This window comes from Bos javanicus, chromosome 7 (genome assembly GCF_032452875.1).
Source record: "Bos javanicus breed banteng chromosome 7, ARS-OSU_banteng_1.0, whole genome shotgun sequence".
Classification (NCBI taxonomy): Eukaryota; Metazoa; Chordata; class Mammalia; order Artiodactyla; family Bovidae; genus Bos; species Bos javanicus.
This window is the reverse complement of record NC_083874.1, coordinates 29,730,205-29,757,497: the sequence shown is the minus strand read 5'-3', so window position 1 is coordinate 29,757,497 and position 27,293 is coordinate 29,730,205. Positions and strand designations below refer to the sequence as shown.

At 39.2% G+C, this 27,293-nt stretch overlaps 1 long non-coding RNA gene across 1 annotated transcript in view; it reads left to right on the top strand.

The window, feature by feature from the left end:
- LOC133251008 (uncharacterized) overlaps positions 1-27,293 on the top strand; it is an 89,783-nt gene that overhangs the window by 2,983 nt on the left and 59,507 nt on the right. The window contains exons 2-5 of the long non-coding RNA XR_009737482.1: positions 76-201; positions 14,982-15,080; positions 20,703-20,873; positions 22,861-22,949. This is a non-coding gene — a long non-coding RNA (uncharacterized LOC133251008). The remainder of the gene's footprint in view (positions 1-75; positions 202-14,981; positions 15,081-20,702; positions 20,874-22,860; positions 22,950-27,293) is intronic.

Genomic DNA, 27,293 nt, shown 5'->3' with positions numbered 1-27,293 from the left:
TGCACCATTGTAAATAGTTTATGTATTACATTCTTCTCTATTACTCTGTTTGTGTTATCTCTCTCCTCTGTAAAGCTCTCCCTCTCCCTGCGCCATTGAGGACACAGTGAGAAGGCAGCTATTTTCAAGCCAGAAAGAGAACTCTCACCAGGAACTGAATTTGTTGGTACCTTGATCTTGGACATCTCAGCTTCTAAAACTGTGAGAAATAAATGTTTATTGTTTAAGCCACCCTGTTCATGGTATTTTGTTATAGCAGCCTGAACTGACTAATATAGGAACTGTTCAAGAAAACTAACTCCCTAGTTTTTGTGAAAGTGATTCTGTTAGCCTTTGACATCTTTACAAGGACGTGATGGTCAAATGAAATAATGGATTTGGACGACATTGTGATGTCTAATGTAGAGGTTTCCACACCTTGCTGAGTGTAACAGTCACTTATAGATAGTACATTTTTTGAAAGAAAACCCTTGGGCTGTCTACTCCTAGCGCTTCTGATGAAGGAAAAGAGTTAATTAGAGGAGTTAAGAAGTTCTTTAAGGAGTTCTTAAAGGACTCCTCTAATAATTCTCATATATCACCAAGTTTGGGATGCATTACTTTGAAACAACTGCTCTAAATTGTCCTTGAAGGTGGTGACTTTAAAAAAAAATATTTATTTCACTACACTGGGTCTTAGTTGCAGCACTCGGAATCTTTGATCTTTATTGTGGCATGCAGGGTCTTTTTAGTTGTGGCATGTGGGATCTAGTCCCTTGACCAGGGATTGAACTGCAGTCCCCTGCACTGGGAGCATGGTGTCTTAGCCACTGGACCACCAGGGAAGTCCTGAAGGTAGGTAAACTTCTGAGAGTTGGGTACTGAGATGTCCCTTTAAAGTATTCTCTTCCGGGGTACCGTACCTTAGTACTGTTCGTCAAGTGTTTCTGGTTCTCCCCTCGTCCAGACACATGGGAGTAACGTACTTCCTGCTCACTTGTGTGGGGTGAGGCCGTGTCACTCACCGCCTAGACCATTTCCTCTGACTCCTCTCAGTTTTTCAGCTCCTGACTGGCCTGCCTCCACAGACCTGGGCCAACACTCGTCCAGTCTCCTGTTACATTCTTGACTCAGAGAGCAAATACAGTCAAGGGGGTTTTGACACAAACAAACCCCCCTTCATTGATTGTGCTCCCTCATCCAGTTATTCTTCTATTTTTCCCCTTTCTCTTGGCGAGACATCTCGACATTTTTCCCATTTCTCTTGGCGAGAAAGAAGAGTTACAGTATTATCCTGTAGTATTCCAGTGGCTGAATCATTGTGTAACATGATCACTGCTTGACCCTTACAGGTCTTGCCTCTATATATTTTGCTTTGAGGTCCAGGACTGTGATGGTAAAAGCTGTATGATATTTACTGCATTTGAAAGACAATTTTTGTTTAGTCTTGTTTTGTGAGCATCCATGGATAAGTATGTTCAGATCTAAGGAAAAGTAAAAAACTGTTAGAAGTCAGGTAGTGTGATATTTAGGGGAATTATGGGCTAAAATCCTTCTCTTGACCAGGTCGCAAGGTAGTTAATAGGTTCTTGTAAGACAGAGAGTGAAAAGTTCAGAATACCAAGGGACAGATTCAGTCAGAAATGCCCTTTTGCTGCTGCTGCTAAGTCGCTTCAGTTGTATCCGACTCTGTGTGACCCCATGGACTGCAGCCTACCAGGCTCCTCCGTCCATGGGATTTTCCAGGCAAGAGTACTGGAGTGGGGTGCCATTGCCTTCTCTAATACAGCGTGGTTGCTAGATACTATCCCTACTAGATTCTCAATTCTCTGCTGATGTAGCTTCTTTCCTTGAATTATTCAAAAAGCTTAAAGAGTGAAAACAGCCAAACGAGAGAAATATCTTTGTTTAAGCTCCATGATGTAATCTGGTCACTGCTTCATTTTTCATACACCAAAGAACATCAACAAAATGATGATACTCAAGCTCAATTTTACCTTTCACAGGGCATTGAGAAGTAGATTTTCTCTCTTCTCTAATAGAAATATTCAAAAGTTCTCATGCCACAGAGAAAGACAAAATGATTAAAAATGATTGCTTGTGGTTGTTTCCTCCCCTGGTTATAGGCTATATAAATTACTCCTGGGAACAAAAGAGCATGTTTTATGCAGCACTGTTATCCAGGAGATGGCTCATTTTTTATCCCAGAGGAAGGAAGGATGGCCATTTGGCCAAAGGCCAAGAAACCTTGGCCAAGTTTTCTAGGAGCCCCCTGACAAAGACTGGGCTGGACAAAGAAGGGAAACTTTTGTTTATTAAATATTTTTTCTTTAAAAGTGATCAGACTGTGAATGAATTTTGTTTTAGGTTTTTTCAAATATTTTGCAAATGAAAATTTAAAATCAATGAAATGAGTGAAAAGATGAAAAAACAAGAAACTTTGGAAACAGGTTCCTGTCTCACGAAGCCTTGCTGAGAGAAAAAAAGAGGAATAAGTGGATGTTTTGCTTGTGTTTTTACGATTGGAGCAGCTCGAATGGGTTTGTTTGCTGGGGAAATACTCTCAGTGAAGATGAGGTCATAGCTACTGGAGAGAATGATGTGGAAGAAAGGAAATCCCTGGGGGAAATGAGCTAGGATCCCAAAGAGAAAGGAAAGTGGAAAGGAGAAAGGGCTAACTGGGCTTTGTAGAGATGATATAGGCTTCCCTAGTGGCTCAGATGGTAGACTCTGCCTGCAATGTGGGAGACCTGGGTTCAGTCCCTGGGTTGGGAAGATCCTTGGAAAAGGGAATGGCTATCCATTTCAGTGTTCTTGCCTGGCGAATCCCATGGACAGAGGAGCCTGGTGGGCTGTAGTCCATGGGGTTTCAAGAGGTGATATGTGTGAGGCAGGTGAGAAAATCATTCAAGTGATTGTCTATAGCATCAATGTTGAATTGAGATAAAAGTGAACCTGGAAGGAGGCTGCCTGTGGGTTGCTTTTTATCTGGAAGAAAATGGAGCCATCTAGACACTGGAGGTGGTCCTGAAGAACAGTTCAATTCAGTTCAGTCGCTCAGTGGTGTCTGACTCTCTGCGACTCCATAGACTGCAGCACGCCAGGCCTCCCTGTCCATCACCAACTCCCGGAGTTCACTCAAACTCATATCCATTGAGTTGGTGATGCCATCCAACCATCTCATCCTCTGTCATCCCCTTTTCCTCCTGCCCTCAATCTTTCCCAGCATCAGGGTCTTTTCAAATGAGTCAGCTCTTTGCATCAGGTGGCCAAAGTATTGGAGTTTCAGTTTCAACATCAGTCCTTCCAATGAACACTCAGGACTGATCTCCTTTAGGATGGACTAGTTGGCTTTCCTTGCAGTCCAAGGGACTCTCAAGAGTCTTCTCCAACACCACAGTTCAAAAGCATCAGTTCTTCAGCACTCAGCTTTATAGTCCAGCTCTCACATCCATACAGGACTACTGGAAAAACCATAGCCTTAACTAGACGGACCTTTGTTGGCAAAGTAATGTCTCTGCTTTTTAAAATGCTGTCTAGGTTGGTCATAACTTTTCTTCCAAGGAGCAAGCGTCTTTTAATTTCATGGCTGCAATCACCATCTGCAGTCAGTTTGGAGCCCCACAAAATGAAGTCTGCCACTGTTTCCACTGTTTTCCCATCTATTTGCCATGAAGTGATGGGACCAGATGCCATGATCTTAGTTTTCTAAGTTTTTCCAAGCCAGGCTTCAACAATACTTGAACCATGAACTTCCAGATGTTCCAGCTGGTTTTAGAAAAGGCAGAGGAACCAGCAATCAAATTGCCAACACCTGCTGGATCGTCAAAAAAGGAAGAATGTTCCAGAAAAACATGTATTTCTGAAGAAAAGAGCAAGCATAATTACTTCAAACTTAATTTTGTTATATGACCTTCAGTTTGTCTTTAGGCAATGTATAATGACATAGAAATTATTGAATAGTAATATAGTAGTTAAAAATGAAAGAAATCTTTCACCTGCTGTTACAATAAAGACCTTTTAAAAGACCTTTTTATATAAGAAGTGTTTCATAAGCAAGTTGCTCTTTTAAAGAGCCCTTGGTAATGTAAGTTGTATTATGCACTTAGCTGACATTTTATGAGTGCTTCATGTTAATCATACTACGTTTTTCTTGGTATAGATATGGAAATCTGGTTAGCTCAACATCTAAAAATTCAGTATTAATGCAGCTCAACATTTTACTTTCAGATACATGTAGACTGTAAATTATAACCTTTATATATTTACATAGAGTGTTATATACAAAGGACAAAGTTTTCCCAAGACAGATTGCTTAAAAATATAAAATATAAATTTTATTTCAGAGGAAAACAAAGTTTTAACCAGCAAAGGTCTGAATCTTTACAATGATTTCAACACAAATAGGCAAGTTATATTTGCACATATGTCTAGATATCAATACACCTAGGAAATTTCTCTAGTGGCAAAAATTAGATTTTATTTATTTATTTCCATCCTTTGTGCTTTCACAGTATACCTACAGTAAATAAATTGTGTGTAATACTAACTAAAGTTTAGAGGCCAAAAAGAATATGAATGTAAATCAGCAACATTCTCAATTGCTAGTCTGTAAGTGTTCTTCCTAGTAGGCATTTCATCATTGAAGAAATATTATTCTCTAATTTTAAAAGAAACCTCAAAATAAGCTAACTCTTGTGGATTTGCATTATGTGTAAGCACAGTTGTCTGTCTGTCTGCTGTCTAACACTGAGATCAAATTCCCATAAAAATTTATTATTTTAACTATGTACAGTTATTCAGTGCCATTAATTACATCATGCAAATAATATCACTGCCTAATTCTAGAACATTTTCATCACTCCCAAAGAAATCCTGTCCCATTAGTCATTTACCTTCCCCCTCAAGACCCCAGCCTCTGGCAACCCCTAATCTACTTTCAGTCTCTACTGATTTGCCTATAATGAATGTTTAATCTAAATGCAATTACATATGTAAACCTATGGCTGATTCATGTTGATATGTGGCAGAAAGCCACACAATATTGTAAAGTGATTATCTTTCAATTACAAATAAATTTAAAAGATAAATGCAACTACATAATATGTGGCCTTTTGAAACTGGCTTCTCTTAGCTTCATGTTTTCAAGGTTTATCCTACTTGTATCATGTAAGAGTACTTCTTCCTTTTTTAGGCTGAACAATACTCTGTCACATGTATGTACCATTTTTGTTTATCCATTCTTCAATTAAGGAACATTGGGTTGTTTCTGCCTTCTGTCTATAATGAACAGTGATGCTATTAACACTGGTGTACACACTTTTGTGTAGTTAAGCTCTCAAATTTCTCAGAATTTCAGCATTACATAGTAACTATGTTTAACATTTTGTGGAACTGCCAGCCAAACTTTTCCACAGCAGTCATACTTTTTTCATTCCCACCAACAGAAACTTAGGAAGATTCCGTATTTTCCATATCCTTGTCAACACTTGTTACTTTTCATTTTTCAGAATATTTTTTAAGTATAGCCATCCTAGTGGGTATGAAGTGGTATTTCATTGTGGTTTTGGTTTGAATTTATCTAATGACTAATGGTGTTGAGCATCTTTTCATGTGTTTATTGACCATTTGTATATATATTAGAGACATGTATGTTTGAGTTATTTGCTTATTTTTGAGTCATTTCTCTTTTGACTTGTAGGAATTTTTTTGTATTCTGGATACTAGACCCTTATCAGTTTTATATTTGTAATATTTTCTCCCATTCCGGGTTGTATTTTGTTTTGTTTATAATGTCCTTAATGCAGAAAAATTTTTAATTTTGATGTTAATTTTTTTCTTTTGTTGCCTGTGCTTTTACTAAACCATTGCCTAACTCAAGATGAAGAAGATTTTCACCTGTGTTTCTTTCTAAAAGTTTTACAGTAGTATCTCTTACATTTAGGTCTTTTATCCATTTTGATTTCATTTTCATATGTGGTGTGAAGGTCCAAATTAATCTTACATGTGGATCTCTAATTGTTGAAATCCATCTGTGTCTTGTTGCTGTTGAGCCATCTACGGTGGCCAGGCAGGAAGCCATTTTTCCCTAGGTGTTAACCTAAAACAAATAAACTACTAGGTAGTTCTCCAGCAAAAATGACGTTATTTAGAATCAGCAGAGAATCACAATTTGGGCTCTATTGTCATGGTGAACCATCTGCAAGTTCCCACTCAGCAAGGGAAACAGAGCAGTTTTATACAGGGGAGAATGAAGGCGGGTGGCTACAAAACAGCAGAGTCCAGTGCTTTTCACTGGCTGAGTCCTTGCCAGGGAAGGAGTCTGTCTTCTTTTTCTTGGACTCTGCTGTCGTTGCAGGGCATGAGGGCTTTGCCTGCTGGTGTCTTGACTGTATTTGAATGAGATTTCTGTTTATTAATTTCTTTACATTTTTCCCTTTTGATGAAGACCTCAACCTGAAAGCATCATGAGTAAGAGTCAGGTTTTCCAGTGTTAGAGGCTTGTTGTCCTTCAGTGCCAGGATGGACCTTTCTGTCCATAGTGTCTCTTATGGAAGAGCAAGTGGTCATATTGGAAACTAATAAGGCCACATTTAAGTAATAATGAAGAGTAAGCATGAAAACTCTCAGACTCTTTTATCTGAAGTTCATATATTATCAAGGTCATGGACATTGGAGATCATTTGATGTGTTATGTCATCATCATCATCAGCCCCATCTGGATATGTTGAGAAAGCCATCTCATCAGTTACTATCTGCTTTGATTCCAGGAAATCGTTACTTTCAGGTTACAAAATGATGTGTAGGTCCAGTCGATTTTGGTGCTTACTTTAGGTGTATCACATGAATCCAAGAGTCTATTCCCTGGAAATTGGTAGTACCAGCTTTGGTTTAGTTCAGTTGCTAAGTCGCGTCCGACTTTTTGTGACCCCATGAACTGCAGCACACCAGGCTTCTCTGTCCATCACAAACTCCTGGAGCTTGCTCAAACTCATGTCTATCTAGTCGGTGATGCCATCCAACCGTCTCATCCTCTGTCGTCCCCTTCTTCTGCCTTCAATCTTTCCTGGCATCAGGGTCTTTTCCAGTGAGTCAGTTTTTCACATCAGGTGGCCAAAGTAATTGGAATTTCAGCTTCAGCATCAGTCCTTCCAATGGATATTTAGGACTGCCTTCAGGATTAACTGGTTTGATCTCCTTGCACTCCAGGGGACTCTCAAGAGTCTTCTCCAACACCACAGTTCAAAAGCATCAATTTTTTAATGCTCAGCCTTCTTTGTGGTCCAACTCTCACATCCGTACATGACTAATGGCAAAACCATAGCCTTGACTAGACGGACCTTTGTTGACACAGTGATGTCTCTGCTTTTTAATGTGCTGCCTAGGTTGGTCATAGCTTTTCTTCCAAGGAGCAAGCATCTTTTAATTTCATGGCTGCATCACCATATGCAGTGATTTTGGAGCCCGAGAAAGTTTCTCAATGTTTCCATTTTTTCCTCATCTATTTGCCGTGAAGTGATTGGACTGAGTGCCATGATCTTCGTTTTTTGAATGTTGAGTTTTAACCCAGCTTTTTCATTCTCCTCTTTCACTTTCATCAAGAGGCTTTTTAGTTCCCCTTCACTTTCTGCCATAAGGGTGGTGTCATCTGCATATCTGAGGTTATTGGTGTTTCTCCCGACAATCTTGATTCCAGCTTATGCTTCATTCAGCCCAGCATTTCACATGATGTTCTCTGCATATAAGTTAAATAAGCTTGGTGACAATATACAGCCTTGACATTTTCCTTTCCCAATTTGGAACCATCTGTTGTTCCATGTCCGGTTCTAACTGTTGCTTCTTGACCTGCATACAAATTTCTCAGGAGGCAGGTCAGGTGGTCCAGTATTCCCATCTCTTTTAAGAATTTTCCACAATTCATTGCGACTGTGGCTTTAGCATAGTCAATGAAGCAGAAATAAATGTTTTTCTGAGTCTCTTGCTTTTTCTATGATCCAACAGATGTTGGCAATTTGATCTCTGGTTACTCTGCCTTTTCTAAATCCATCTTGAACATCTGGGAGTTCTTGGTTCACGTATTGTTGAAGCCTTGCTTGGAGAATTTTGAGCATTACTTTGCTAGCATGTGCTGCTGCTGCTAAGTCACTTCAGTCGTGTCCGGCTCTGTGTGACCCCCTAGATGGCAGCCCACCAGTTCCACCGTTCCTGGGATTCTCCAGGCAAGAACACTCGAGTGAGTGGGTTGCCATTTCCTTCTCCAAGGCATGAAAGTGAAAAGTGAAAGTGAAGTAGCTCAGTCGTGTCCGACTCTTGGTGACCCCATGGACTGCAGCCTACCAGGCTCCTCTGTCCATGGGATTTTCCAGGCAAGGGTACTGGAGTGGGGTGCCAGTGCCTTGAATGAGTGCAATTGTGAGGTTAGTTTGAGCATTCTTTGGCATTGCCTTTCTTTGGGATTGGAATGACAGCTGACCTTTCCAGTCCTGTGGCCACTGCTGAATTTTCCTAATTTACTGGCATATTGAGTGCAGCTCTTTCACAGCATCATCTTTTAGGATTTGAAATAGCTCAACTGGAATTCCATCATTCCACTATCTTTGTTCTTAGTGATGCTTCCTAATGCCCACTTGACTTTGCATTCCAGGATGTCTGGCTCTAGGTGAGTGATCACACCATTGTGGTTATCTGGGTCATTAAGATCTTTTTTGTATAGTTCTTCTGTGTATTCTTGCCACCTCTTCTTCATATCCTCTGCTTTTGTTAGGTCCATACCGTTTCTGTCCTTTATTGTACCAATCTTTGCATGAAATAGTCCCTTGGTATCTCTAATTTTTTGAAAGAGATCTCCAGTCTTTCCCATCCTACTGTTTTCCTCTATTTCTTTGTATTAATCTTTGCATTGATCACTGAGGAAGGCTTTCTTATCTCTTGCTGTTCTTTGGAACTCTGCATTCAGATGGATATATCTTAACCAGTGTTGGTTAGCAGTACCAATAAGGTTGAAGAGAGTCTCTCTGGCTATGCCATTTTCAGTAGAGAAAACCTCTAGGTTGCAAGGTGTGATGCGTAAGTCTCCTAAGAGTGCACTGTGAAAGACTGTTCTACCAATCTTGTTTCTTTGTTTTTGGCCATGCTGTGTGGCATGGGGGATCTTAGTTCCCCAGCAAGAGTTCAAACCTGAGCCCCTGCAGTAGAAGCATGGAGTTGTAACCATTGGACTACCAGAGAAGTACCAAGACATGGTTATTTTTAATGTTAATAGAACAGTAAGATCTTTACAATATCAGATGGTGTTTCCTTTTGTCAATTGCCGGTCAAAAGAGGCAAGAGGCAAGTGCCTTGGGCATCCTCTGACTGTCTCAAAGGGTTAAGAGTTACAAAAAGGCTGGATCTAAGATTTAGAAGGAGCAATGGCACTATTTTTGGTCAAGGCATTTAAAAGTCAGCTGCAGTCCCTTGTGGTAGGGGAAGGGGAAAGTGAAAGAGAAGTCGCTCAGTCCTGTCAGACTCTTTGCTACCCCATGGTGTGTAGCCTGCCAGGCTCCTCCATCCATGGGATTTTCTAGGCAAGAATATTGGAGTAGGTTGCCATTTCCTTCTCCAGGGGATCTTCCCCACCCAGGGATCAAACCTGGTTTTCCCACATTGCAGACAGACTTTTTACCGTCTGAGCTGTCAGGGAATCTTGGTGGTGGGGGGCACCCTCAAATTTTAGATAACTGAAATCTCATTTCTCAGAGATTTTTCTCCAGAGTAAAAGAATAATTTTTAAGCAGTTAAACTTACAGCTCAAAGACCTTAAACAGTTGAAACAACTCAACTTGCAGGCTTAATACGAGCCATTTTGAAGGGAACAGTTTGGTCCCAGAGAAGCCAGACTACAGCATTCTCAGTCAGTTCCCATAGAATAGCCCCTATTCCAAAGGAACAGGGTAAAGACTGAAAAATGGTGAAATTTCACTGAAACACCTCTGTTGCTGAAGGAAAGGACTGAATGCTTCTTGGCCAGTTTCAGTTGAAATAATCTGATCTCAAACTCACACTTGAGTGCCACATGAACACTCGCATACAGAGCAGGGCCTTAACCAGAAATGACAAAACCTTAAAGTAGACCCAAATAAAGCCTGAAGAGCTTCAGATGCAAAGTGGGAATAAGTTCGGATCCAGGAGAAAGATGTGCCTTTAAACTCCAGGGTTGACAAGGCAAGCCTTTTAGGTGAGGGGACAGTGTGGATGTCGCACCTGTTCACTAGCCCTGGAGCCGCTGGGAGTCTTTGATGGTCCCTATAAAGCCACGAAAATGTTGACCTAAAAAAATCAAACTGCCACTTCTTTGAGATGAGCAGAAAATTGCTATTTGGGGTTGGTTACAGGTGGCTCAGTAGTAAAGGATTCGCCTCCCCGTGGAGGAGATGCAGGAGATTTGGATTCAATCCCTGGGTCAGGAGGATCCCCTGGTGAAGGAAATGGCAACCCACTCATGTATTCTTGCCTGGAGAATTCCATGGACAGAGAGTTGGACGTGACTGAGCTACAGAGCTAAGACCATAGCGATCCACCGGCAAGTCCCAACAGGGCAAGGGAAAGAGAGTGCTCTTACTGAGAGGAAGAGGAAGTTGAGAGGACTGTAGTAAACAGAGTCCATGGCTTTTTATTGGCTGAGTTCCAGCAAGGAAGTTCCGTTCAGTCGCACAGTTGTGTCCAACTCTTTGCGACCCCATGGACTGCAGCATGCCAGGCTTCCTTGTCCTTCACCTACTCCTGGAGCTTACTCAAATTCATGTTCATTGAGTTGGTGATGCCATCCAATCATCTCATCCTTTGTCATCCCCTTCTCCTCCCGCCTTCAGTCTTTCCCAGCATCAGGGTCTTTTCAAATGAGTCAGCTCTTCGCATCAGGTGGCCAAAGTATTGGAGTTTCAGCTTCAACATCAGTCCTTCCAATGAGTATTCAGGACTGATTTCCTTTAGGATGCACTGGTTGGATCTCCTTGCAGTCCAAGGGACTCTCAAGAGTCTTCTCCAACACCACAGTTCAAAAGCATCAATTCTTCGGCCCTCACTTTTCTTTAGAGTCCAACTTTTCACATCCATACATGACTTCTGGAAAAAACATAGCCTTCACTAGATGGATCTTTGTTGGCAAAGTAATGTTTCTGCTTTTTAATATGCTATCTAGGTTGGTCATAACTTATCTTCCAAGGAGTAAGCATCTTTTAATTTCATGGCTGCAGTCACCACCTGCAGTGATTTTGGAGCCCCCAAAATAAAATCTGCCACTGTTTCTACTGTTTCTCTATCTTTTTGCCATAAAGTGATGGGACCTGATACCATGATCTTAGTTTTCTGAATGTTGAGCTTTAAGCCAACTTTTTTACTCTCCTCTTGCACTTTCATCAAGAGGCTCTTTAGTTCTTCTTCACTTTCTGCTGTAAGGGTCATGTCTTCTGCATATCTGAGGTTATTGATATTTCTTCCAGCAATCTTGATCCAGCTTGTGCTTCATCCAGCCTAGCATTTCTCGTGATGTACTGAGTATAAGTTAAATAAACATGGTAACAATATACAACCTCGACAAACTTCTTTCCCTATTTGGAACCAGTCTGTTGTTCCATGTCCATTTCTAACTGTTGCTTCCTGACCTGCATACAAATTTCTCAAGAGGCAGATCAGGTGGTCTCTTGTTCCCATCTCTTTCAGAATTTTCCGTAGTTTATTGTGATCCACAGAATCAAAGGCTTTGGCATAGTCAATAAAGCAGAAATAGATGTTTTTCTGGAACTCTCTTGCTTTTTCTATGATCCAGTGGATGTTGGCAATTTGATCTCTGGTTCCTCTGCCTTTTCTAAAACCAGCTTGAACATCAGGAAGTTCAAGGTTCACCTATTGCTGAAGCCTGGCTTGGAGAATTTTGAGCATTACTTTACTAGTGTGTGAGATGAGTGCAATTGTGAGGTAGTTTGAGCATTCTTTGGCATTGCCTTTCTTTGGGATTGGAATGAAAACTGACCTTTTCCAGTCCTGTGGCCACTGCTGAGTTTTCCAAATTTGCTGGCATATTGAGTGCAGCACTTTCACAGCATCATCTTTCACGATTTGAAATAGCTCAACTAGAACTCCATCAGCTCCACTAGCTTTGTTCATAGTGATGCTTTCTAAGGCCCACTTGACTTCACATTCCAGGATGTCTGGCTCTAGGTCAGTGAATCACACCATTGTGATTATCTGGGTCATGAAGATCTTTTTGTACAGTTCTTCTGTGTATTCTTGCCATCTCTTCTTAATATCTTCTGCTTCTGTTAGGTCCATACCATCTCTGTCCTTTATCGAGCCCATCTTTGCGTGAAATGTTCCCTTGGTATCTCTAATTTTCTTGACAAAATGTGGTCCAGCTGAGAAGGGAATTGCAAACCACTTCAGTATTCTTGCTTTGAGAGCCCCATGAACAGTGTGAAAAGGCAAAAAGATCAGACCCTGAAAGATGAACTCCCCAGGGTTGTTACGTGCCCAGTGCTACTGGAGATCAGTGGAGAAACAACTCCAGAAAGAATGAAGAGACTGAGCCAAAGCAAAAACAGTACCCAGTTGTGCATATGACTGGTGATGGAAGCAAGATCTGATGCTGTAAAGAGCAATATTGCATAGGAACCTGGAATGTTAAGTCCATGAATCAAGGCAAATTGGGAGTGGTCAAACAGGAAACGGTAAGCGTGAACCTTGACATTTTAGGAATCAGTGAACTAAAATGGACTGGAATGGGTGAATTTAACTCAGATGACCATTATATCTACTACTGTGGGCAAGAATCCCTTAGAAGAAATGGAGTAGCCATCATAGTCAACAAAAGAGTCCATAATGCAGTACTTTGATGCAGTCTTAAAAACAACAGAATGATCTCTGTTTGTTTCCAAGGCAAACCATTGAACATCATGGTAATCCAAGTCTATGCCGTGACCAGTAATGCTGAAGAAGCTGAAGTTGAATGGTTCTATGAAGACCTACAAGACCTTCTAGAACTAACACCCAAAAAAGATGTCCTTTTCATTATAGGGGACTGGAATGCAAAAGTAGGAAGTCAAGAAACACCTGAAATAACAGTCAGATTTGGCCTTGGAGTACAGAATGAAGCAGGGCAAAGGCTAACAGAATTTGCCAAGAGAATGCACTGGTCACAGCAAACACCCTCTTCCAACAACACAAGAGAAGATTCTACACATGGACATCACTACAGATGGTCAACACTGAAATCAGATTGATTATATTCTTTGCAGCCAAAGATGAAGAGGCTCTATACAGTCAGCAAAAACAAGACCGGGAGCTGACCTCAGATCATGAACTTCTTATTGCCAAATTCAGACTTAAATTGAAGAAAGTAGGGAAAACCACTAGACCATTCAGATATGATCTAAATCAAATCCCTAACAATTATACAGTGGAAGTGACAAATAGATTTAAGGGACTAGATCTGATAGAGTGCCTGATGAACTATAGACAGAGGTGATATTGTTCAGGAGACAGGGAGCAAAACCATCCCCAAGAAGAAGAAATGCAAAAAAAGCAAAATGGCTGTCTGAGGAGGCCTTACAAATAGCTACGAAAAAGAGAAGCAAAAAGCAAAGGAGGAAAGGAAAGATATACCCATTTGAATGCCAAGTTCCAAAGAATAGCAAGGAGAGATAAGAAAGCCTTCCTCAGCGATCAGTGCAAAGAAATAGAGCAAAAGAATAGAATGGGAAAGACTAGAGATCTCTTGCTAGGAAAAGAGTCTTTTTTTCCTTCCAGTTGAGCTCTGCTACTGTTGCAGGGTCCGAGAGCTCCCTCTTCTGTCCTCCTGACTCAATTAATTGAGGCTTCTGTTTATTTGTTGTGTTTGTTTTATAGAGGACATTCTTTCTTACTGGTGTGCAGATGTCTTCTAAGATTAATATCTATCGAAAATATTTCATCTCTTCAATTGAAGGGTACTTGCCTAGTTCCTAATGGTCTATGTTTGATGGTGAGAGAAGGGATTTTTCTTCGTTACATTAGCTTATAAAACATCTTCCTGTTTTTAATTCATTTCTCATTCATGATTCCTCTTCCTGGTGTCTCCTCAGTCTCTTAAGGATTTTGAAGAATAAAATGGTTCTCTTATTGTTTATAACCTCTGGTTACTTAAGGCTAAGGACCACTTTGTTAAATCTAATTTGTTGTTCTTGGCTGTTTTACCTGTCCATGTGTATGTTTTAATTCCGGCTCTACCAGGTGAGTGAATCTGATAGGTGCTTAAGTGCTCAGATGACAAGAATCATCTTAATAGGAATGAGGTAGATTTTCCCTAGTATCCTTTCATTAGGAGACTTGAGGCTATTTTAAAAGATGGTGGTGTTTTACAGAGCCTAGTATAGGGTTTTACAAATAAATACTACTCAAGAAATAACTTTTTAACTTGGTTTTATTGTTGAAGCCTAGTGAAAAAGAAGTGTTCTAATCTATGTAGGGAGAAGATAAAGTGGGACTTCGTCAGGGAAAGTGGGGGGCAAGAAAAGTGTTGATTGACAAGTCTGTTAAACAGGAAATATCAGAAAATATATTTTTTGCATCAACAGGAAGGTTGAGATGACTTAACAAAACATCAAGTGGTTATTAGACTCCAATAATTACCCTAATCTGTTTCTTTTACAATTATAATGTACTTGTGTTCTCTATTATATAACTAAAAATACAGTATACATATTAATCTTTTAAGTAACATTATATAGTAGACCTAGCACTATTTAGTCAAATGCTTTTTAATTTCGGTTGATTTTATAGCATCTAACCCCTAGAATCTGTATACTAAATTCTTTTTCTGAAGCTATTGACTCTTCTCCCCATTTTATAAGGATAGTAAATTAAACTGAAAGTCCAGTTATGAAATGACAGGTCGTTTACTTGTGAGAGGTTTTTCAGGAACCTTCTTGATGGAGTAACTACATCTAAATTGCAATGACACCCTTAACTGCTTTATTTACCTTTCACAGGTCAAATGTACCATCATCGTATACCTTAAAAATGTACTCTTCAATGGCAAAATGTTTTCAGAACAAAAAAGCGTGAGTGAATGAATATGTCATTCTCAGGTGAGCTACACTGCGAGCCTTAATTTCTTTGTGGCCCAAATAAAGTTCACGTGAAATTACGGGTACAAGTACACGTTTGGAGTGCTGAAACTTAAGGAGTTATCAAGAATATGCCAAAGCTCTGCCTTCTTACTGAGATCTTTTTCCATGAAGCAAGTGTAAATTTGTTAGGAAAATAAATTTTTATATTAAACTGGCTCGGAAAAGAATTACTCTGACTTTTGTTTCTGTGGTCCTCGAACATCACTATATAGTTCCCACAGTTTATTCTAATTATGCCTTGAAATCAGAGTCTTTGCCCTCCAATAAAGGAGACCAGATATAATATTGAAGTAATTAAAAAATTTATTAAACTGTATTTTGTTTTTCTGGAACATATGTAATGAATATAACTTTTCTATCTTTACAGCCTGGTATAAAGATATTAGATCATTGATTCTAGAATTAACTCTTTGAATAAATGATATCCTACAGCAGTATAATATTATTCTGACTCTGTGCATCTTTTATAATTAATCAATCACTTTTTAACTTGTAGCAATGTTACCTGTAGCTTGAGCAATAGGTCTATTATTACTGAGATGCCTGGGTCCTGGGAAGTACAGTTCTGTGCACAGCTTCTCTGACTTCTCTGCTACCTGGAGCTTTAAAGTATCTTTTTATTAATACAAAGAGTAATACATGTCAATGATAGAAATCCAAATAATATAGAATGGTTATGCAAGGAAAGGAAAGTCTCCTTCTATTGCCAGATAAGCAATTCATCGATCCCTCCTCCTCAGAAGCAACTGTTAAGTTTATTGAAAATATTGTCTAGAAATGTTCTATGCATGTGTAAACTAATAAATAATATAAATATCAGTTCAGTTCAGTTGCTCAGTCGTGTCTGAATCTTTGTGACCCCATGAATTGCAGCACGCCAGGCCTCCCTGTCCATCACCAACTCCCGGAGTTCACTCAAACTCACATCCATCGAGTCCGTGATGCCATCCAGCCATCTCATCCTCTGTCGTCCCCTTCTCCTCCTGCCCCCAATCCCTCCCAGCATCAGAATCTTTTCCAATGAGTCAACTCTTCGCATGAGGTGGCCAAAGTACTGGAGTTTCAGCTTAGCATCATTCCTTCCAAAGAAATCCCAGGGCTGATCTCCTTCAGAATAGACTGGTTGGATCTCCTTGCAGTCCAAGGGACTCTCAAGAGTCTTCTCCAGTACCATAGTTCAAAAACATCAATTCTTCAGTGCTCAGCTTTCTTCACAGTCCAACTCTCACATCCATACATGACCACTGGAAAAACCATAGCCTTGACTAGACGGACCTTTGTTGGCAAAGTAATGTTTCTGCTTTTCAATATACTATCAAGGTTGGTCATAACTTTGCTTCCAAGGAGTAAGTGTCTTTTAATTTCATGGCTGCAGTCACCATCTGCATGATTTTGGAGCCTCCCAAAATAAAGTCTGACACTGTTTCCACTGTTTCCCCATCTATTTCCCATGAAGTGATGGGACCAGTTGCCATGATCTTTGTTTTCTGAATGTTGAGCTTTAAGCCAACTTTTTCATTCTCCTCTTTCACTCTCATCAAGAGGCTTTTTAGTTCCTCTTCACTTTCTGCCATAAGGGTGGTGTCATCTGCGTATCTGAGGTTATTGACATTTCTCCCGGCAATCTTGATTCCAGCTTGTGCTTCTTCCAGCCCAGCGTTTGTCATGATGTACTCTGCATAGAAGTTAAATAAGCAGGGTGACAATATACAGCCTTGACGAACTCCTTTGGAACCAGTCTGTTGTTCCATGTCCAGTTGTAACTCTTGCTTCCTGACCTGCATTTAGGTTTCTCAAGAGTATATATAAATGTTAAATTTATATATCTAAAGTATGTATATGTATATATATATATATACACACACACACAAATATATATCATACAATATAATTCTATGTAAGTATAAACATACTGGGCACTCTGTTTTGTCCCTTGCTTCTCTATTTAAAAATAGATCTTAGAAATTATTCTATATTAGCACAAGTATTCTGTATTAAGGTCTTCCCTGGTGGCTCTGAAGGTAATAAAATCTGCCTGCAATACAGGAGACTCAGGCTCAATCCCTGGGTCAGGAAGATCCCCTGGAGTGTCCTCCAACCCACTCCAGTATTCTTACGTGGAGAATCCCATGGACAGAGGAGCCTGGTGAGCTACCCGTCCATGGGTTCAACAAAGAGTTGAACCCAGTCAGACGCGACTAACACTTTGACTTTCACACTTTCATTACTTATTGGCAAATATATAAATTGGACATATCCCTTGAATTGGAATTGCTTGAGCAAAAACAATATGTATTTACAACTTTTAAAAACTTTTGATCTGCTTGGAATTTATTTTAATAGGAGTAAGGTGAGGATCTCCTTTTTACATTTCCAGATAGCTGCTAGTTTTCCCAAAATCTCTTTGTTGATTAATAAATCTGTCTGCACTACTCCGAAATATATAGTTAACATATACTAAATTTTATATATATGTGGAATTCCATATGTATATATTCCATATATATATTTAGACTTTATTCTGTCAATAAGCTAACCTATTCATCTTTTTAAATTATGATAGCTTTTATATTCAGATCAGAGGTTGGTCAGCTATATTTGCGTGTTTACTTTTTGGCCTAGTCCTTAAAATTTATTATTATTATTTTTAGCTTAAAAAGAAATCCTGTAATAGTCCGCCCTCCACACCCCGGGCCCTCAACTTAATTTATGGATTGATTTACAGAGACTTAAAATCATTGTTTCCCTTATGTAATAACAGGGTATACATATTACTTTATTTACATGGTTGTATTATTTTTGTATGTCTTCATGTGTTTCTATTTATATTCTAAAATCAGATTGTCTCCATTTATAAGCTTGATTTATCAGCTTTAAATAATATCCAGTGATAATCTCTCTTAGAAAATTAGAAAATCAGTGTGCTTACATTTCCTTTATTCTTCTCAATATTTATTAGATTGTTTTTCAGCATATTTATTATTTACAATATTCATATTCTATTCTTTCATCCAATCCTAGTTTTTCATAATTTCCATGGCTCTAATATTTGAGTGGAATCAACTATTATTTTTCTGATTCTTCTTGCATTCCCTCATGTTTGAGATATTATTTTTCTTTATTTGTGGAAAGTATCTGGATAGAAATAAAATTTCTACATCATCCTTTTGACTCTGGAACCCTCTAGACTTTCTTCACTGATACTTGGCAATGAAAGTTTCTCATGGAAAGTGAACTCAGTTTATTATGTACCCCATCCCTAATGACTTGATTGATTTTTTGGCTTGGGTGCTCATAGTATCTTCTAAGTCCATCTTTGAAATCTCATGGTTGACTGTTCAATATAAGTTTTGGAGGGGGAAGTTTACCTTTTTAATATTTTATTTCAGGAAAGCTTTTTCCTATAACATCTTTTAGCAAACTTCTGTCTCATTTGTTCCATGTCCTTTTACAGCAACATCAATTACACCTATTTTGGAGCTTTAATCTGTCATAGTCTTTCATTTTTTCCTACTATTTTTGAGGTATTTTCTCTTTTTCATTTTATGTTGCTCAGTTTTATCAATGTTGTTCTGCATATTCACAACCTTGTTTTCAGTAGTATCGGTGCCCCCTTTTTTGATGTTTATAAACTATGGCTTTTCCAGTGGTCATGTATGGATGTGAGAGTTGGACTGTGAAGAAAGCTGAGCACTGAAGAATTGATGCTTTTGAATCGTGGTGCTGCAGAAGACTCTTGCGAGTCCCTTGGACTGCAAGGAGATCCAAACAGTCCATCCTAAAGGAGACCAGTCCTGGGTGTTCATTGGAAGGACTAATGCTGAGGCTTAAACTCCAATACCTTGGCCACCTGATGCGAAGAGCTGACTCATTGGAAAAGACCCTGATGCTGGGAGGGATTGGGGGCAGGAGGAAAAGGGGACAACAGAGGATGAGATGGCTGGATGGCATCACCAACTCGATGCACATGAGTTTGGGTAAACTCCAGGAGTTGGTGATGGACAGGGATGCCTGGCATGTTGTGATTCATGGGCTTGCAAAGAGTTGGACATGAGTGAGTAACTGAACTGAATGTTTAATTCATTTAAATCATGATTTTATTTTTCTGTTTATTTCATTAGTTTTATGTAAAAGCTTCTTATGACCTTTATCTACTTTCTTTGTATGTTTTGTGGTACAGTTTTTCTGATGTAGTTTTTGATTATCTTAATTTTTTTCTTCAAGTATTTCTTTATATATTTTGGTTCTTTTTGTTCCCTTGGGGTATATTCTTACGTATTTTATGCTGGTTTATTTCTTTTTATTATTTGTATTAGAATTCAGTCAGTTCAGTTCAGTCGCTCAGTTGTGTCCACCTCTTTGCGATCCCATGAATTGCAGCACGCCAGGCCTCCATGTCCATCACCAACTCCCAGAGTTCACTCAAACTCACGTCCATCGAGTCGGTGATGCCATCCAGCCATTTCATCCTCTATCATCCCCTTCTCTTCCTGCCCCCAATCCCTCCCAGCATCAGAGTCTTTTCCAATGAGTCAACTAAGACTTTTTAAAAAGGGGGGAGGGAAAGCTGAGTCATTTGTCACAATAACAGAAGATATGGCCCTTTGAAATAAGAGCATTGAAAAGAGATGAAAAAGTACATAGGAAAAATGAAACAGAGAAATGAATAGTGAACTGGTAGAGCTCAAAAACAAATGGGAGAGAAAAACAAATCAACAGTATGAAAACAGAGTCAGCAATGAGAAGAATAGACTTGGAAAGCCTTATTTCAGTGGACCAGCTTTTTTTTTTTCCTTAAGATAAAGTATAGTGGAAGTGCTTTAAGAGCGAATGGATTAATTGTTTTTGTAGGCTTTGTAAATTAAGGAAAAACCTCATCTGTAGGTTGGATTTTGCTGTCATCTAGTAGAACTTCATATTGGGTCACGTTCAAAATTCCTGTTTCAGGATTTTTTTAATGTACTGATGTAGTGTTTAGTTCTTACCTTGCCAAGAGCTCCGTTTCTCTTTTCATTTCTTACCCAACAGGTGAATTTTTTTTTCCCCCATGTCAGTTTTCCCTTATGTGGTTCCATCTCCTTTGCCACAGTTGCTGATCAGATAGCTATAGGGACTTGGAAGTGCTCTGCCATGTACCCAGGTCTTGCCTTTGTGAATTATGACTTCTTGCTTTCACTTCTCATCTGGTGCTCTTCCTGTCATCTGGAGATGTGAATAATCCGCTCTCAGCTTTCTCAGTGAGATCTAATACTCATTGTACTTGGCAGGCTTCTTAAAGTATGGTTCCACATTGTGGCTACATACATATACACATTTGTATTTTGTATTTCCATTTATATTTCATATTTCCCATTTTTATTCACCTTGTCATTTTGTCTTTGTATCAAAGAAGAGAGCCTAGGCTTTGCCACGTTAACTAGACATCTTGACAACAGTCATATGAGAAAGCCATTCCTCTGGACTAAGCATTGCTCTCTCACTGTCAGTCACCTTCTAGAAAGAAGATACTGAGTTAATGACATGGTGACGCTTGAAGTTAGAAACCCCAGAGTCCAAATTTATTTTCATCATGTTTTGAAGGACATAGAAAAGTGCCAGAGAAGCGTGAGCGGCAGCTGCCTGAAGGGTGAAGAAATTGAAGAGGGAAGAAGTATTGCCTTGTTTCTCCAGGCACTGACTTTCACAGTGATAGCCACTGGTATTCTCCTAATAATCTGTACTTCCTTGGTTCCTGAGACAATCCTGAACAAGGTAAGATGTTAGTAGCCCCAGATCCATTGGTTGGTAAGACCTGGAGTTAGCAGTGCTGTCCACAGATCAAGGATAAGCCCGAGGTGTTCAGGTGCTGACAAATTGCAAAAGTACCTTCCTACTACCCAGCTTATATTTTATGATTGGACCATACCCATCAGATCCTGGCCCTATATAAAACAGCTGCTGAATGAATGAATGCTTTGATTCCCTTCTAGGACAAGGGCCAGGCCAGGCTACAAACCTGGCTACTCATCTGGGGCCCTGTTGTTATTCCTCTATATTCACATGGCCTATTCTATGCCTCTCTCTTCTCCTTTTCTGTCCATAACAAGGACACTGTCATTGGATTTAGAGCCCATTTGGTTAATCAGGATGATCTCATCTTGAAGTCCTTAAATACATCTTTGAAGACATCCCCCTTTTGTCAAATAAAGCCATATTCAAAGGTTCTACATGGATATATATTTTGGGGGCTGTCATTCAACCCACTACATTTACGAAACATGTATTGGAGAATATTCTCATGTGTGACAGACATACATGTCCATCAGTAATGAATTGATATATAGAAAAATTGTAAACTGTGATGTATGTGAGATTCTCAAAGAGTTAAAGCTACAATCCCACCTCCTTCCTGCCCACTCACCTCTAACGTACTGAATTATTGCAGTCGTGGTTGAAAATCAATGAATGGTCATAAGGCCACTTAAATGTCTGTCTTTGAATATTACCAGGATTTTACTTTTTGTTGTGCCTTACCCACAAGGCTGAACTCCCCTAACGTTGATACTCATCCCCAGCTTCATTTAAACTTGCTCTATTCTTTTTGCGTTTTACTTTGTTCACCCATGTGAGCCTACACTTTGACACATTGCCTGGTCATTGCTTTGACCATCAGTTTGACACATTGACAGCTGTATTGTGGGGGTCCTGGAATGATTTCAGTACACACTGCATTTTCAATGAAGAATATACTTGCAAATTCTGCCGTTGTACCTAGACTCATTTTGCAGCAGTTCCGTAAACAAGTAGTGATAATAGAACAGTGGCCCCCAGTTTGTTGAATGCAGAGCTGAGGAAGTTAGGGAACCCGCCTATGTTTGGTAGAACAAAGTTTCACATCCAGATCCTTCTAACTCCAAAGCCCAACATTTAGCCACTATGCTGTAAGGCTCCACTGGAAAGCAGCCACTTGAACCAGGGATGGGATTATGTCACTTCTGTGTGCCAGATTAATAAAATGCTAAAATAGGCAATCTCTGTGAGATCATCTGACTCTTCAAAATAGTATGGAGAATGAAATAAATTACTTTATCCAGAGGATTAATTACTTGATTAAAGAATTTTGCAGAAGCACCTAATGAATATAATTCTTGCTTTCTGGTCACAAAGACAGGCTGCCTTTAAGTTAAATTTTCAATGCCATGCATGTTACACAATTTCTATAGGTGGTAGAATGTTAGAAGTAACCTCACTCAGTTAAAAAGGCATGAGAGGGCAGGGATAACAGTGGTGATCACAGTAAAATGAAGAACAGTCGAAGGCTCTACCAGAAACAGCAAGAAAGCACGTTGAAATTATACTACACAGCCTAGAGACACAAAACATTTCATTTCCCTTTGAATGAAACTGGTCTGACCTTCACCATCCTGAAATAACAGGAAATACTGTTTCTCTGGTAACTGTATTGCATTTTAGGCAAGTAGTTAAGCAGAATGCTCAGCATGAATAAATACAGTTAGAAATTGTTCGGGCAGATTTCTATGAAGAGTGCATGTTAAGCAGTAATATAAATGTAAGAGCTTACAGCAAAATGAAAGTTGTATTGTAAAGGTCAAACTTGCCTAAGAGAGAGATTTAGGTAAACTATTGGGTGGAAAAACTGATTCCCATTTTGTTTTAATGGTTAGTAACGTATGGTGGCTGAGGTGATGGGTTTCAGCTGAGTGCATCTTACAGTATTATCCTGTGTTTGATTCAGCAGAATGTGGATGATTTTTGCAGGACTATGAAAAATGGCTGAGTTCCCTCTTCCTGAGTCTGAAATTAATGACTGGAAACATTATCAACAAGGTAGGTTGTCAAAAGAATAGTGTAAGTACTTTATCTAGAAATGGTGTATTTTCCCTTAGATAAACATGGAGAATTATTATGGGATAGTTCAGGAGGACAAATTTATGTAATTTTGTACTCAGCCACAGTATTAGCTAAAAACAACTGAAGGTAAGAATCAGATATAGAAATATAAATATATGATGTATGTGTGTGTGTGTGTTCTTCCTCAGTGGCTCAGTGGTAAAGAATCTGCTTGCAGTACAGGAGCTACAGGAGATGTAGGTTCGATCCCTGGGTCGAGAAGATTCCCTGGAGGAGGGCATGGCTACCCACTCCAGTATTCTTTCTTGGAGAATCCTGTGGACAAAGGAGCATGGTGGGCTACAGTCCATAGAGTCACAAAGAGTTGGACACGAGTGAAGTGACTTAGCACACACACACTTATATATATACACACACATACTGAACTGCAAGGAGATCAAACCAGACAATCCTGAAGGAAATCAATCCCGAATATTAATTGGAAGAATGGATGCTGAAGCTGAAGCTCCAATGCTTTGGCCACCTGATGTGAAGAATTGACTCATTAAAAAGACCCTGATGCTGGGAAAGACTGAAGGCAGGAAGAGAAGGGGACAACAGAGGATGAGATGGTTGGATGGCATCACTCACTCAATAGACATGAGTTAGAGCAAGCTCCTAGAGATGGTGAAGTACAAGGAAGGCTGGTGTGCTGCAGTCCATGGGGTCACAAAGAGTCGGACATAACTGAACAACAACAACAATATGTATAAATCTCTGCCTGATTCCTGGATTTAAAGTATACTATCTAGGCTCATTCCCCAGTAAGAAGACTGGCCGGGGCCATAAGAACTTGTAGTAGGACCAGAAGATCCCTAATACCACACCTGGACTGGTGGATGAGCCCTCAAAGATAACCTCTGCCCTTGGGCAATTTTATACTTACTTACCTGATCTTAAATTTATCAGGCATTTATTGAACCCCACTATGTCGTTCTTCTAGAGATGTGGAGATCAGTGAAGCATAATTACTGCCTTCAACGCTGTTTTGGGAGGGTAGGCATGGCGATCAAGCACATAGGCTAGTTACATTTTAGAGTGTTAAGGGAACGCTGAAGTCTTGAGGGAGCCTAGCTGACTCCACTCCATCTAATTAGAGGGAGGGGAGGAATTGAGGGAAATCTTGAAAGAGTTGCGGTTTGTCAAAAGTTTGCAGTTGTAGCTGTGGGACTACAGAAGTTATTTAATCTTTGGGCCTGTTTCTTCTTCTATAAAACATTGAGAAATGGGCCCACCTATCTTTCTGGGTTGTCTATCTTTCTGGGTTGTCTTGAAGATTACATGAAAGCATGTGTGAGAAGTCTGGAGCTTGTTAAGTATGGTTAAGTTTTCATTATGATCACTTTTGGCCACTTTCCTTAGGATTTAAAAACAAAAACCTCTTAACTCCTTCCTGAGGGCAGGGAGGTTCTGAAATCTCTGTGAAATGTGACTAGCTTTACCATTTTTGTCTGATAAGCTGCAAGAAGTTAAGGTATAAGTAATTTCTCAAGTAGGTGATTCTGCTAAGAGAGTTAATGGCTTAAAAGTGAATTGTTGGCTCCATGCACATCTAGACTATAAGGAAAATAAACTGTTAATCTAGTGTTAAGCTTTTTGTTCTTTCCTGTCTCTGCCTTAGTCATTCAGTCATGTCTGACTCTTTGTGACCCCATGGACTGTAACCCACTAGGCTCCTCTGTTCATGGGATTTTCCAGGCAAGAATACTGGAATGGGTAGCCATTCCCTTCTCCAGGGGATCTTCCTGATCCAGGGTTTGAACCTGGGTCTCCTGCATTGCAGGCAGATTCTTTACCATCAGAGCCACCAGGGAAAGCCTGTCTTACTCTCTGCCTTACTCTCTCTGCAGCCACTTTTCTCTGTAGAGCACCACTTCAGTTGTTCCTGAGACAGCCATTGGTGCCATGTTTCCAGCTAGTCTCACACATGAAAACACCCAGGAGAAGCATTTTTAAAGTTTGTTTAGATATGATTAATCAGCTCAGAAAAGTCGTGTGAATACTGTATAATGATTTTATTAGAAGAACCTGAGAAAGTAGTTTTCTTGGGGATTGATCCTTGTTTCATTGGCTGAAGCACTCATCCCAAACCTTTTGATCCAGTTTAGTGAAAAGGTTAAAAGTGAACCCACTTTCAAATGGTATAGCTTAACTAGAAATAATTTTAAGAGCTCACAATCAGGTATCTGTAACTTTAATATCTGTTTATTTATTTAAATCAACTGAGATCTTTGGGCATTTATAGTGCATATTGGTATGTTGTATTTTCTGCCCAGGATTTCTTTCTTCACCAGTACATCCAGCCCTGTGATAATCATGGTTGCTTCTGAACTTGCTGCCTCCCCGTGAAAATTTTCCTTGCTTGCATCCTAGTAGCTTCCTGTTCTGGCTCTAAGTTATGGCACAGATTGTCATCTCTACTCATCAGCTCCACAGTTGGTGGAGAGTGGAATAGCTGTTTCTGTCCCACAATTCTCTTAGTGTCAGGAACAGCTAATATTAATAGTTTCTCTGAATATTATAGTTCTTCTAAGCTGCTTAGAATAAAATTGGGGTATTATTTCCTAGAGGACTCTGATACAGCTTTCCAGGGCTGTTAAACCATTTTAGTTCATTGGGAAGATGCATCAGAAGCATATTGTGAAAGTTATTCCTACATGAAAGAAAGAGAATCAAACTTGATGTGTTACATCATCATCTTTTAGATAAACTGCATTTTTCTCTGCTCTCTTTTGGCCCATGTGCCAGTGAAATGAAAGATTGTTATAAAACCGCAAGTACAGGAAAAAGGGGAAGCACTGTTTTTGTAAAAGCAACTCTAAAACATAGCTATTAAAAGAAGCTATCTTTAAAAAATTTAGAATAGACCCATCTAAACTCTCAGTTTAAAAATACTTACTAATACAAATGCCTAAAAGGTTTTAGATAATTGTCGATGTTATTCAATAAATGTTGAATGAGACAGCAAGGTATCTTGAAATTGGGTTATGATTTATTGTAATTATTTGTGGAATTTTGGTTTTTCATTTTAGATAGTGTACCTCCTGCAGGCAGGAATGGGCTTCATTGCCCTCATCATGATTGAGAGAAGACTAAAACTCTTGTCTTTACAGGGAAATGTGGGCTGGCTCAGCCTTAACCAGCAATTTCAGATCTGTTTGCCTATTGGTTTATTTTTGCCTAATCTTTTTCAAGACTTTCAGAATCACTCTGTTATATAGCAGATGACTTTGTCTTTTTAATCTAATCTGAGGGCTTTAGATACGTATGGAAGGTTTTTTGCTCCTTTGCATTTAGTGTTTTGACAACAATTTTTGTTTTAAACCTGTTGCTTTTTATGATATACTTTTAGTTTTTAATCATTTTTATTTACTAAATATCTGAGATGTTTATCTTTTTCCTTGTGGTTATATACTAGTCATGATGTAATATTATCTCTATAAGATTGAAGAATCTTATTTGATGTCTGGGTGATGTAGATAGGAGTATGCTTTATCTTTATTCTACTTCCTCTCCTTCTCATATCACCAGAGGTGGATTATGTTATTATCTTTTAAATTGTTATGGTCTGTAACATTTATATTTTGTTCCACTTATTCTCACAGGTGAATAGTGTCTTTATAGTGATTTTTCCACTTAATTCTAAGTTTATGGGATATCATACTACAGTAGTTGTTTTAAAGAAGGGCTCAAAGAAGCTATGCTTCTGAGTTTTTGCATGTTTGATATTATCTGTCAATGACCTTTATACTTGATAACTTGTTCAGATTGAACATTCTTGGTTTATATTTTCCTTTCCCAAGGACTTGGTAAATGTTGCTTTATTGCCTCCTACAGTAATTTTTTTTTTTTTTTAAGTCTGAAGTCAGTCGTTTTTTGTTTTTGTTTTTTTTTTTAATAGGGGAATTGATTCTTTCTTCCCCTCACTACCCTCCCCCCCCCCCCCGCCCCCAACAAAGCTCTGTCATTAAGCTCCAGAGAGTTTCTCAGGTTAAGTGCTGATCATTCTAAAGCAACTTTTTCTGATACACAGTGTACTCGTTTTACCTGTACACAATGAACTCATTTTACCTATATGCTTGATTTTTCCTTTACTTCAAAGAAATGTTCTTTTGTTTTATATTTGGATATTTATTGTTATATTTCTTCTTTAGGAACGTCAACTGTGTCCATGTTGCCTCTTCTTTAGCTCCATAAGAGTACTGTTCTTTCAGATACTTAAATGTCATTGTTCTATATTTTTGTGCTTTTGGAAACGGTTTGTTTTTTCCTTCTGAGAGC